This window comes from Megalobrama amblycephala, linkage group LG14 (assembly GCF_018812025.1).
Source record: "Megalobrama amblycephala isolate DHTTF-2021 linkage group LG14, ASM1881202v1, whole genome shotgun sequence".
Classification (NCBI taxonomy): Eukaryota; Metazoa; Chordata; class Actinopteri; order Cypriniformes; family Xenocyprididae; genus Megalobrama; species Megalobrama amblycephala.
This window is the reverse complement of record NC_063057.1, coordinates 16,749,483-16,763,537: the sequence shown is the minus strand read 5'-3', so window position 1 is coordinate 16,763,537 and position 14,055 is coordinate 16,749,483. Positions and strand designations below refer to the sequence as shown.

Sequence of the window (14,055 nt, the reverse complement as noted above, 5' to 3'; positions counted from 1 at the left end):
TTGTGACTTCTGTGTACAACAAGCAGTGGTGTAAAGTATTTGAGTATATATGTAATTAGTTATCAAGGATATTAGCAACTTTTACTCTCTTCACTACATTTTTGAATACGTACTCTTTACTCCAATACAATCAATTATGCAATTACTCATTACATTTTTTATGGCACCTAACTTTTTCTGCAGCATTTTATTTATGGTACAAAAGCGATATCGCCATCTACAGGGCATTGAAGGTACTATATCTTGTTTGTTTTGCCCTTACTCACAAAAACTTAAAAAGGCTATCATACATGAATGTGAGTGCATTAGCAGGTAGTTTTGCAGGTGTTTAATATATGAGATGAGGACGTGGCTGCAGTCAAGGCCAAAATCAGCACATCAACTGCTTTGACAATTTAATTTTACTTAACATTATTTTATTTAACCTTTTTGAAGGATTTTGTTTGCCTATGCCCATTTGAGCACTTGAGCTTAACTGAGACTTGAGTGTTTGTAGATGTTTAAGAGGCTGTTGTGTCAATTGCAATATTGAGGTATTCAGTTTTATTTTGATTTTAGAGATAAATATGATTGCTCTCCTCACAAATCAACTGTTTCTTTTTTTTCACTGGCATGTCTCTTAGGACTAGTACATCTTTGAGCCTACATACAGTATGACTAAAGTACTGTTAAAATCAGATACTCTAAGGCCCAGTTTTATTAAGCCAAGAGAAGGCCTTGGTTCAATTAGGACATTTAGGTAGCCTTTGTGCCTTAGTACTGGTGTGCATCTTGAAAACAATGGCACTGACATACACTATATTGCCAAAAGTTTTGGGACACCTGCCTTAACGTGCACATGAACTTTAATGACATCCCATTCTTAATCTGTAGGGTTTAATATGGAGTTGGCCCACACTTTGCAGCTAGTACAGCTTCAACTCTTCTGGGATGGCTTTCCACAAGGTTTAGGAGTATGTTTATGGGAATTTTTGACCATTGTTCTAGAAGCGCATTTGTGAGGTCAGGCAGTGATGTTGGACGAGAAGGCCTGGCTCGCAGTCTCCGCTCTAATTCATTCCAAAGGTGTTCTGTCAGATTGAGGTCAGGACTCTGTGCAGGCCAGTCAAGTTCCTCCACACCAAACTCGCTCATCCATGTCTTTATGGACCTTGCTTTGTGCACTGGTGCGCAGTCATGTTGGAACAGGAAGGGGCCATCCCCAAACTGTTCCCACAAAGTTGGGAGCATGAAATTGTCCAAAATAGGGCTGCACAATTTTATCGCAATTTTATCGCTTGCGATTTGGCAAAGGCTGCGATTATTTTATGCGCAGCTTGTCAGAGCTATACGGCTCTGTGATCAGTAGTACATGCTTCTCCATCTAAAAGCCAGAGGGCACTCTCGTGCAGAAACTGCAAATATGCCCTGCTGCCGAAATAGAACACATGTCATTCCATCAAATCCCATGCCATCGCTGTAGCTGAATAAACAGAAAATTGAAATGTTTTGTTAGGAAATTTCACGAATGGACTTATTGCACAGGTGGCAACCTATCACGGTACCAAGCTTGAATTCACTGAGCTCCTGAGAGCAACCCATTCTTTCACAAATGTTTGTAGAAGCAGTCTGCATTCATAGGTGCTTGACTTTATACACCTGTGGCCATGGAAGTGATTGGAACACCTGAATTCAATGATTTGGTGGGGTGTCCTTTTTTGCAATATAGTGTATTTTAAGATATGTCTGTGCAAGTTGCTTTCAGTTAAGACAGCTCAAACATGCATTTTAGTCTGGGACTAGATATAAGCCTTGTCTTTGAAACTGGCTTTTACTCAAGTCGTAATGGAATTGGTGACTTGTAACTTGTAATTATTTTCACTGTAAGATGTATCTCTACTTTTAGTATTGTTTTCAGGTACTCTACACCTCTGACAAGAAGACCCAACAATAGCAACAATGTAACATGTTCGTTTGAGGGAAATTTTAATATTCAGTATGGCTGCTGTAGGAATGAAGGTCTTGGCTTTTTGGTGAAAAGAGCCCATTTCCACTTTGAAGATTCTTCCATTATAATGAGCAATGCAGTCACAGCTTCATCAGTTATAATAAGAGAATCCTTGTTGTACTGTGTCATTGTGGCGGTAGTGGGAGGCGTCACTTGCTTGATGGGAGATCTCCAATGACCAATAGAGGACATGACAGTAAAGCCATTTATGTTCTTTCTTTTTTTTTTTTTTACTACTTTGCAAGCCTGAATATTACCGTAGGTTTTTATACACTGTAAAAAAATATTTTCATGATTTGTAATAACATTTTTTTTTTTTTGTCAAATCAACTTTGATATGAATGTGGTTCAGATAACATAATATTTTGAGTTTCTGCTGAATAAACCAATCTCCGTCATTGTATCAACTCAAATTTTAAATTTTAATGAACTCAATTTTGAGTTTTTTTAAGTCAAACCAACAATTCTTTTTACAGTGTACACAGAATTCGAGCAAGCAATTACTTTGATAGTTGTATTATTTTGACACAGATATAAATCATTTTTATTTTATTTATTATTTTAATATTTAATGAATATTTAAATAATTTAATTTCAAATTCATTCATTTAAATAATAAAATTAATGGAATTTTACTGAATTTGTCAACTTTAAATGACTACATCGCCATCAAATAAAAATCTAAACTGTCCTTATCATGCATGATTTTAAATGAACTTTAAGCGTAATTTCATGTATTTTTTTCTTAATCTCTTTATAGTCACAATTTACAGATTTATTTGAAATAAAAAAAAAAATGAAGAAAATGACAATTTTATGAGGGATAATTAACCCAGCATTGTAATCATTTGGGTTAATTGAGTAACCAGCCTTCTGGGTTAAATGAGCAATCTAGCTTGCTTGGTTAGATTAACTCGTGGTTAGATTAATAGCATGTTTCTCAGCTATACATATCCAACAGCGTTGTTAAAAGCCCACTCAATTTGTTATTATTTTTTTTAAATATTCTTTATTATTTATTTATTTATTTTTTATAGAAACTTGCATGTTGGTTTCATTTGGATTTTTTTTAGACCATTTTAGTGGCATCCTTGGTTAGAGAACTTTCTTTTAGAGCTATGGGAAAAAAAGAAAAGAAAAAAAAAAAACTCATTGTAATTCAAAAAAGACTTCAGTGTGATTTTTCTTATGCATGTGGTCAAGTTCTGTCTATCAAAGAAATATCCCAATTCATAATATGCAAGTAAAGCCCCATTAGCCATTTTAATGAAAGACATATCTACAGCATTCCCAATTTTACAGACCTATGTATTTCTCTCTGATCTTAAATAGGAGACTTTAAACCATCCACCCACCTGGGTCATCTTTCATTCAGACTCGAGTCCTCCCAGGCCTATTTAGGGATGAGTAACTGCAGAAACGTCTGTCACCTTTCCTTCCCAGAGACATCTAGAGAAAGACATGTGTTGGCGGTAAGAATAATATCTGCATATGAAATGGAGCACGAGTCCTCTGAGGAACATCTCATTTACAACAGGATGAAGCAACAAGGCAGAAAAAACACTGATTTGTGGGGTTTTCTCAGGACCTTGCTCTGTGGATTACTTTTAAAGTATAAAGACAAGTTTACTTCCTCTGGCTTCCTTTAACAAGAGGTCAGGTTGCTCATAGCCAGCAATAAAAAAAATAAATAGCTGCCCTTTTATACACTGCAAATGTATTTACTTCATCTTTTACTCTCAAAGCTCTGCAGGCAGCTGTGTTCAACAAATGCTCCTTTGCCTTTTCACTTAGATGTAGCCAATACTGTTCTTCTCCACTTTGTTCCAGTCACTATATACATCACTGAGTGTCCCATGATAATGCCAACCATCAATGAGACTGGACTTAAACTTGATTCCTGCACTTAATAGGGCAACTTAGTCTCAACAAAGTACAAGCTAATGAGCTGTTTCTCAGGACTAAAGTACACAGATAATCAAAAAAAAGCTTGTTTGCCTGCCAAAACTCTCTCTCTGCTTTTCTGGCAGCCTCCCAAATACCTAAATGTTTATTATTTTATGTTAATAAAGATGTAATTTCCATAAAAATATCAATGTTGGGCTGAATGGCAACGTCTTGGCTAAGTCACACAAGTATACTCTGTAATTCATCAGCCGTTTTCAACGCTGAATATCATAAGTGTGTTTTTAGACACCGAAGTTACGCTCCACATGCTTGAGGCTACTTGTGAATGAAACCATCAATCAGCCACACTTAGACGTGTAGGAGATGGAGATCTCTTCATTGATCGGATTTGCTAATGCACATGGTACACGCAGAAGTGTTTTGCGGGAGCTGAAAACGTTACCATGTGATTGATTGAGGTTTTTGCAGGGATCTAGTTATTCATCATGCTACTGATATTGGATGTGCTAAGATCATTTCCCAAGCGGCTGCTGTGAATCTGTGTTTCGAAGATATCATCTAAACACTGTGTGCTTTACATTTCCGGTTTGTTTGCTTGGACGCACATTAGGCCTAAAGAGGGCTGTCAGTGGAAAACCACAAGTTATAGTGCTTATGAAACCAGCCTGTGGTCTTTGACTTTGAGCATACAGATGTGATTTATGATCGGAGAATTCTCACTACCATTTCATTAAGTCCTTGTGTTCATTAAAGATGACCTCACTATGAGCTATCCTGGACAAAACACTATGTAAACAGGATTGATGCCAATTGAATTAAAACTGCCTTGACTAAGTTTCCCCTATCGAGATCTCTGAATCTCTCCAGCTCTAGGCTATTGATCAGTCCATTCTATTATCTTTCTGTAGGGACTTATTAGAGAAACTCATCTGAAGACCTCTAGTTCTTATTGATGTTTGCACAAAATGACACTTTGATGGGCCCAGTCTAATATTGACTAACAGATGCTGTACAGCCTTGTTGACAACTTGAGCTCAAATTGTATTTGTATTACTTCCATTCAAAATATTTCGGCATGTTTTTTATTGGTTTAGTTTGGTTTTATTTTTCTGGTATTGAAAATTATGATCAATACATGCCACACATTTATTTATTTAATAAATTTATTAATTCATTCACAAATACATAATGCAATTCCTACATAAAGATTACTATGTTTTCATTTTGGACAATACAACTGTCCTGAAATCATAATGTAGCCTCATTAAAAGAATGAAATGAAAACCATTAAGTATTATCTATTATTATTATTTATGATAACAGTATTTAAACTTTAGTTTCACTACTTATTAATATTTGAACAATTTTTGTTTGGAGAGACAGGATATCATATAGGAGACCCCTGCAGACCCTCATGATGACTGTGTGCCATCAATAAGTCTCTTCATATAATATGAATATTAAATATCATATAATATGAATGTCATGTGGTGCAACTCCCCAAAACTTCAGTTGTTATTTGTAAAATAAAAAAGAGAAAAATGCATATTAAATAATGTGGAAAAATAATGATTAAAGGGTTAGTTTACCCAAAAATGAAAATTGTCATTTTAATACTCACCCTCATGTCATTCTACACCTGTAAGACCTTTGTTGATCTTCGGAGCACAAATTAAGATATTTTTGATGAAATCCAATGGCTCAATGAGGCTTTCATTGCCAGCAAGATAATTAACACTTTCAGATGCCCAGAAAGCTACTAAAGACACATTTAAAACAGTTCATGTGAATACAGTGGTTCAAAAAAACAAAATAATGACTTTTCAACAATATCTAGTGATGGCTGATTTCAAAACACTGCTTCAAAGTGTTAATTATCTTACTGGCAATAGAGGCCTCACTGAGCCATCGGATTTTAGCAAAAATATCTTAATTTGTGTTCCGAAGATGAATGAAGGTCTTACGGGTGTGGAACGACATGAGGGTAATTAATGACAGAAATTTCATTTTTGGGTGAACTAACTCTTTAAGATGTGTAGACTCACGGTGTAAGGAAAATGTTTTTTAATATATATATATATATATATATATATATATATATATATATATATATATATATATATTAATATATATATTGTTTTCAGTTTTAATTTTTTACTTGCAACACATAACTTTTCTTATTAATGGTATAAAGGTTTATTTTATTTTATTTTTATTTTTTTTAAACCATATAAAATCAACATGAATACCAACAGTACATTTCAAAGAACTAAGGCAGCTGGCACGTGTTTTTACATACAAAGTTCTGTCATGAAACTCTAGATGGCGCAGGCTAGGCCCTTTAACTCAACCTGTTGGTAATCACATCATTATCTATAGGGAACAGCTGACTGGTTCCTGCTGTATCAGTAGCCAATAAGCTTGCATGCTTAACCTTCAAAATACTAGGGTAGCATTGCCTTAGCAGTGCAGTGGCTTCAGAAACCTTCCACCTTCCCCAGCTCCACCTGTATAGATCTGCTACAGGTAATTCATGTACGCTATATTGTACAGCAGCAGCATGTCTTACTTGCTCACAGCAGTGTGTCGTGTATGTATTGGCAGTAGCAAGTCCTGTACTTGCTCTGCAGCAGCATTAACAATAAAAGCAGCAGCAGCGTAGCAGATTTATTCTGCCAAGACCAAACATATCAACATTGTCATACCCATTACAATGCCAAACACTCAGAAAGTTGTCATGACAGAATTCTCTTTATCACAGACATACTTATTGGTCAATGACCATTTCATTAAATTAATGATTTGTCTGATAAGAGTACATTTTTGGACATGAGATCAAATGAGTATTATGTTGTTTGACTAGTCCATCACCTACTGCATGGGTCACTTTCAGCACGTCTGTTAACAGTGTAACGAAGCATAGTCTTTCAGAAGCACAGAATTAAACTGGAACGCAAACCCCTGTGAGCAGCGGCACTATACATAGAAAACGGGTGGGAGGACTATTAGGACTGTTCAATAAGGGTTGAGCTGCACTATTTGTGGGTAATGAAGGAAAGCTGGGGGGTTCTGCTGAAAGGGAAATGACAAACCCATTCGACTGGGCAACTCTGAGGGGAATTTGATGAGGTTTGGCTCGATAAAGCTTATGCGTGTTGTTTCAAGACTCCCTTTCCCAATCTTATCCTGCTTTTGGTTGGCCGAGGCCTTATAAATGTTATCTGATTGCTGAAAGCTTTTCCAACACATAAATTCTACAGTGAAATTAATCTCTGACTAAATTATTGATGGTACACAAAACCCATCAATTGGAGGGTGAAAAAAAAAAAAAGCACATTAGATAAGCAGAATCAATGGCTCGGCTTCACTCCTGGGTTAAACGTACAGCCTATAGTGCAGGGTGAACGATAACACCAATAATAGGTGCCCAAGTCCAAAACTCTCTTTCACAAAAGACCTCTTTGTACATAGCTGTGAACCCATGTCATTGACCTTCGCATCTGTGATCTTCTCTCAGCAAGTTACCATCAGCGGAGAAAACTTTTGTGTACTTTTTAAGTGCCAACCCCTATTCATTGTCACTGTATGGAAAAGAGCAACCAGAACATTCTTCAACATTTCTCTTTTTGCGTTCCACTGAAGGACAAAAAACATGAAGATGAGTGAATTTTTTGGTTGAAAATTTTTTTTTTAAAAGCAGCTGCCCCATGCATCATACACACCAAATGCTTTTATGTTAAAAAATGATCGTCTTCATTTGCGATATGGCTCCTACCAGTTCTGATGAAAAGAGGGCTGGCCTTTCAACCTATGAATAGCCATAGCTATGAAAAGTTGAAGAGCGGGGGTTGGATGGGCTCTCCCAAACACAAATACAACATCAGCAGAAATATCTTATCTGGAGGGGCCGGAGGGAAATAGTACATGAATCACGATTGGTTGAGGGTTGGCGGCTTTCCTGTCAAAATGTTTCCAAGAAATGAAAGCGAACAAACACATCAGAATGAATATTTCATAACACTAGCTAGGGAATCAGGTAGAGAAAAGCAAGAACTCTCATGTAAAACATGCCACATAAATTGTCGTTCGGCAAAAAAATTGACATAGACAAATAGAAAATCAGAACCGAATTACATTCGCACACACACAAATGTGCTACAATTGATGTGGTGTAACTTTTCTTTCTTCGTCCTCTGCCACCTTTACCTGGAGGAGTGCAATATCAGCTTATTATGGGAAATGTCTATGCAGCAAAACGCACAAATAAACTGCCACGGTTTGTCGACACATTTTTAAAACTTGTTTTGGTTGATGACTATTTCAGCTTTCCAGTTTGATGATGGGTCTTGTGAGGATATAGCTTGCTCCTAATGGCTGGGTCTGGGTTGTTTTTAACCTGACCCTGAATGTTTTGAGGTCAGTGGTTATGAGACCTGCATAGAATGAGCTTTCCACTGGGGTTAACAGTCACAGGCTGACTCAGGATCTGTGGAGCTCAGGGCACTGCTGACCTGCTTTACTATATAGGAGCTAATGACTATTATGCGGCGCAGCTGGCTAATGCAGCATCTGGCTTCTGACATAAGGAAATTATAAAGCAATCTGTAAACAAATGAAACTGTTCCTTATGATATATAGACACAAATAAATACATAAACACTGCCGTTTCAAAATAACAATAACTGTTAAACATACATTGATAAGCCTTGTTCAAAACCTTGTGAGCTGCATCCACAGCATTTCAAGGCATCATGGGCATGCTTGCTGTTGTTGTTGTTGTTAACAATAATTATAATAATAAAAAAATAATATTGATAGGAATAATAAACTTAAGTTCATAATGTAATAACCACTATTCTAAAATGGTTAGTTCCTGTCCTTGATTCTGATTGGTCAATAGTGATGTTTTATTCACAATAAAGCATGGCTATGACCGTTTCACTCAACGGTTCAGTGTATCACTACACAACACCCTTAGCAACGTAAACTGTTAGTTCTTAATTTATATTGTTCATTGAAGCTTACTGTATTATGTAGAAGAGTATTGCGAGAAAAATATTGAGTGAGTGAGTGAGTTTATTACCTGCATTCAGATTTAGCATTTTCCTTCAGGTCAGTCCTATGTTCATAATAAAAAATCTGTTTAAATGTCTGATGTATTATCCTGTCCTTTTAACAGTTAAGGGGTTTTCCCGTGACTGACAGCGCTAGTCAAAGCATTTGTCAGTTGCGTCTTGTTCAGTGTTCACAACAATTCAATCTTTTCAATGTAAAAGTCTTCGCTTCTTACTGACACACTCATAAAGACAGTCTTTGCTGCCATCTAAAGGCGTAATAATGTAACTTCTGTTGCTGTTCACTGTCAGGGACTATTTTTTCCAGAGGAAGGATGGCTTTTAGTGAAAGTTTACTTCATGAAAGTTGCATTGATACATATTTTTGGCTTTAATATTTGTATTGTGTGGTAACTGTTTTATAAAAGCAATAAGGTACTCGAGGCTAGTGCTGTATCGTGAATAAGTCATGGCTGAAGGGCTTGCAGGTGTGCCTAACAACACCCTTCAGCCGTGACTTATTCATGATATAACACAGCCTCTCGTACCTTATTGTTTGCATACACAATAGCTTAATTTTGCCAAATTCAGGGGTATCCCATTACACTTATGGCACTTTTCCACTGCACGTTACGGTTCGGTATGGCTCACTTTTTGTCTCTTTTCCATTGCATGGGACAGCTCACTTAAATAGTACCACCTCGGTGGAGGTTCCAAGAGTGCCCTATCAATACTAAATGTGACATGTAAACACTGCAGATCACTGATTGGTCAGAGAGAATCGTCACTACCAGCGTCATTGGATTTGAAACACGAGACACCAAACCCGCTAGATTTAACTAGTCAGTAACAGCCACCGCAGTATCGTTTGTTCGCGCAACTTTTTAAAAGGACTTGCTTTAAATGTCCATCGCACGCAGCTTCAAAAAAGAAATGTAGACGAGGTGCAGACTCGTTGGGAGACAAAGAGCAGATCCATGGCAGTAAAGGTGCCACAACTATAATGATCAGTCTAGAATCCCACCCAATTTGAAGCGGTACTAAACTGCAGTGGAAAAGCAAACCGAAAGTAAACGAGACGAGCCGAGTCATACCACACAATGGAAAAGCGGCATTAAATGGGATTAAAAACTTAAAAGATTAGTTCACTTTCAAATTAAAATTTCCTGATAATTTACTCACCCCCATGTCATCCAAGATGCCCATGTCCTTCTTTCTTCAGTTGAAAAGAAATTAAGGTTTTTGATGAAAACATTCCAGGATTTTTCTCCTTATAGTGGACTTCAATGGACCCCAAACGGTTGAAGGTCAAAATTACAGTTTCAGTGCAGCTTCAAAGCGTTCTACACTAAAAAAAAAAAAAAAATGATATATGTTTTAACCATAAATGCTCATCTTGAACTAGCTCTCTTCTTCTTCTATATTAGAATTCCAGCAGTGTAGACGCTGCTACGTGTATTATTGCCCTCCACAGGTCAAAGTTTGAACTAATTGTTATATACTTGCACTAGCATATTGAATATGAGAATTTAGTTCAAACTTTGACCTGTTGAGGGCAGCGTCTACACTTTTGGAATTCAAATAGAGAAGAAGCTAGAAGAAGAGCTAGTTCATGATTTTATTTATCATGCATTTATGGTTAAAACGTATAAAATTGTAATTTTTTTTTTTTTTTTTAGAAAATCAGCAACGGTTTCTCTAGATAAGACCCTTATTCCTCGTCTGGGATCGCGTAGAATGCTTTGAAGATGCACTGAAACTCTAATTTTGACCTTCAACCATTTGGGGTCCATTGAAGTCCACTATATGGAGAAAAATCCTGGAATGTTTTCATCAAAAACCTTAATTTCTTTTCGACTGAAGAAAGGAAAGACATGAACATCTTGGATGACATAGGGGTGAGTAAATTATCAGGAAATTTTAATTTGAAAGTGAACTAATCCTTTAAGGATCAGTAATTTGTTTGTAATTTATTTATATATTAAAAAAAAATACTTTTATTCAGCAAGGACATTAAAATTATCATAAATTATATTAAATACTGATTTCTTTTAACTTTCTATTCATTAAATAATCCTGGGGAAAAAAAGCATCACGGTTTCCCGTAAAAAAAAAAAAAAAAAAAAAAAGAAAAAAAAAAATTAAGCAGCAAGGATTTTTAACATTTTTATCAATGTTAAAAATGATTAAGCAGAACAGTAAAGAAGATTTTTAGCTGAAACCGTGGTCCTCAGTGATTCATATAATGGAAGTCAATAGGTGCCGTCATTTTGAAATTCAAAAACACATATGCAGACAAAACAAAATTAATACCCGTGGCTCCTGACAATACATTTTATCGTTTCGCTTCTTAAGACCTCAGTGTATTGTCAGGAGCCATAGGTATAATTTTTTTTTTTTTTTTGCCTGCATTTGTTTTTTTTTTTTTTTTTTTATCTCAAAATGGTGGCACCCATTGACTTTCATTAGGCTATATGAATCACAGAGGACCACGGTTTCAGCTAAAAATCTTCTTTACTGTTCTACTTCAGAAAAACGTCACCTACATTTTGGATGGCCTGAGGAGTAAATTAACAGCAAATTTTCATTTTTGGGTGAACTATCCCTTTAATGTGGAAAATAAAACTCACCATGGCTTAATGTAGCATATTGAAACTGGAGGACCAAATCCAGTATGCAAATTACTGATTACTCATGCACATTACACTGCATTTCTGTAAACGTGTGATGCGACAGCTTGTTTAAAACCAAAGTTTATCCATTTATCCACTTCCATGTAGCAAGTGCACTTCCACAAAACCATTTTTTTATATTCTTTGTACTGTTCTGAACATTGATATTTTGTGCAACAGTAACTCCACTCAGTGTTCATTAAGGCCTTACAACTTTTTTTTTTCTTTTCTTTTTTTTTTTCATATATGAATGTAGTGAAAGTAACTTTCATCTTTTCATCTCTGTAATAGTGTTTCCCTGTTGTTTTGGAAATGGATACATTTTATCACTGATATGATAAGTGATGTATTTTTAAAAGTCAAAATTACAACTGTTAGAGGATATATATTCTTCATTCTTTCTGACAAGCAGCAAAATAGAATGTGAATTACAGTATTACAGTGTTTTCTACATTTTTAAATTGCAGTGTACATTGTTTATTATAAGGGGGTAGAATCCGCAGCTCAGTACTCACTCATGAGTACTTTTAAATAATGCTCTTTTACTCTTACTCAAGTACTCTACTCGCACTACATATTTTGGAATGGCACTTTTTACTTTCAGTACTCTTACCACCCCTGCCTGTGTGCTTCACTTGCCTGTGTAGAGCTTTCTAAAATCAGTCACACATGAGCTTCCACTTCAGTTTGTATGCCTACATTTTAGTTTGGTGCCTACAATGACAGTAGACAGCAAGGGTCTCACTTGGCTTTGGAACAGAGCTATGCTGAACAATTCAGCTGTTATGTTGACAGTTCAGGAGCTTTCGTACAAGGCTTTCATAAACTCCATGTCATATTTAATCGCATTTAAAATCAGTGCGTTCATTTTTTGGGGGAATTTTCAATTTTGGGGGAAAGCATATTTCAAGTCCCCTCACGAGAGCAGACTGAGGCATACTGTAATGAGATTCAACATTTCTGCCTGTGGTCTGGTCTGAGTGGATGTAAGAGTAATTTGGGTTTATGGCTGTCAGCGCTGACCAGGTCCTCCCCAGAATCCATAAACAGAACTGCAAATCAAATTCCACATTTTTTACTTAATATGCTGGACGTGAAGGGAAAACTAGGTGACAGCAAAAGAGAACCCAAGAGATGGATGTAGAAACAGACAGAAGAAGGGAGGAAGAGAGAAAGACAGAGATTAAAGTTATATTCTAAAATGACTGCAGCATTAAGGGCTTAATGGGGCTTGCACATCTCAAACACTCAAGGGTCAGTTTTAGTTTTAACATGTCTATAGTCCTAACATCACAGTTATTCCTGCCTCGAATGCATTAGTGGTGTGTCCTCAATCCACTATCAGCTCTAACCCCTTTAAAACCGGAACAACAGACAGGCTGCCCTGAGATAAATGTGAGAATTTTAAGCCATTACGTTTGCTCCATTGGTTCAATGAGACCTAGGGAACCAGTAGAGCTGCTAAGCAACACAATGATATTTCTGGGTGTCTAGTGGGCGGTTCACATCACTACAGGAGAAAAGAAGTGTGTTTGGCTTTTTAGAGTTTCAGACTTCTCATTGTAAGGCTTTTTAAAGAAGGTTTGTATGGCTACTTTGTGTGGAATAGCCTATTTAAGGCACATTTTTACAGACTTACATCAAGCTTATTCTTTAAATATTTTTTTCTCTTCTTTTTTTGAGACAGTCTGAAGATCTTGGCAGGGTGATGACATATATCTGCTGCCGGACATACATCAACATGCAAATTAGAGCGCCATTTACAGCCCCTGTCATGTAAATCAGAGGCTGTGTCTCCTGAACTCTTTCCAAAAGACCTTCATCAACACGGCCATCACAATCCCTGCTGCTGCACTCTATAGTTAGCGTTCAGCAAAGTTGGAGAAAGATGGAGAAATGCAGCTAGGAAAAAGGAGAAGATGACGGAGGAAAGATAGAGGGATGAATCCTATGAAATATCTGGATCATATTTCATTTCAAAATAAAAATAGAAAACATTCAATGTAGCATGAAGTCTCTTTTTAGATTTTAAGACCATATACAGTACAGTCCAAAAGTTTGGAACCACTAAGATTTTTAATGTTTTTAAAAAAAGTTTCGTCTGCTCACCAAGGCTACATTTATTTAATTAAAAATACAGTAAAAAAAGTAATATTGTGAAATATTATTACAATTTAAAATAACTGTTTTCTATTTGAATATATTTGACAAAGTAATTTATCCCTGTGATGGCAAAGCTGAATTTTCAGCATCATTACTCCAGTCTTCAGTGTCACATGATCCTTCAGAAATCATTCTAATATGCTGATCTGCTGCTCAAGAAACATTAAATGTGTACAATTGTACAAAATATTTGTGTACAATATTTTTTTCAGGATTATTTGATGAATAGAAAGTTCAAAAGAACAGTGTTTATCTGAAATCTAATATTTTG

The 14,055-nt window shown here is 36.1% G+C and overlaps 1 long non-coding RNA gene across 5 annotated transcripts in view; it reads right to left on the bottom strand.

The window, feature by feature from the left end:
* The window catches only part of LOC125246256, a 260,532-nt gene that overhangs the window by 51,551 nt on the left and 194,926 nt on the right, over nt 1-14,055 (bottom strand). For 4 of the 5 annotated variants that reach the window (XR_007179802.1, XR_007179805.1, XR_007179801.1 and 1 more), the window contains exon 4: nt 3,343-3,436. This is a non-coding gene — a long non-coding RNA (uncharacterized LOC125246256). Of the gene's footprint in view, nt 1-2,910; nt 3,104-3,342; nt 3,437-14,055 lie in introns of those variants that run through there. The other variant, XR_007179803.1, reaches the window with a different exon arrangement.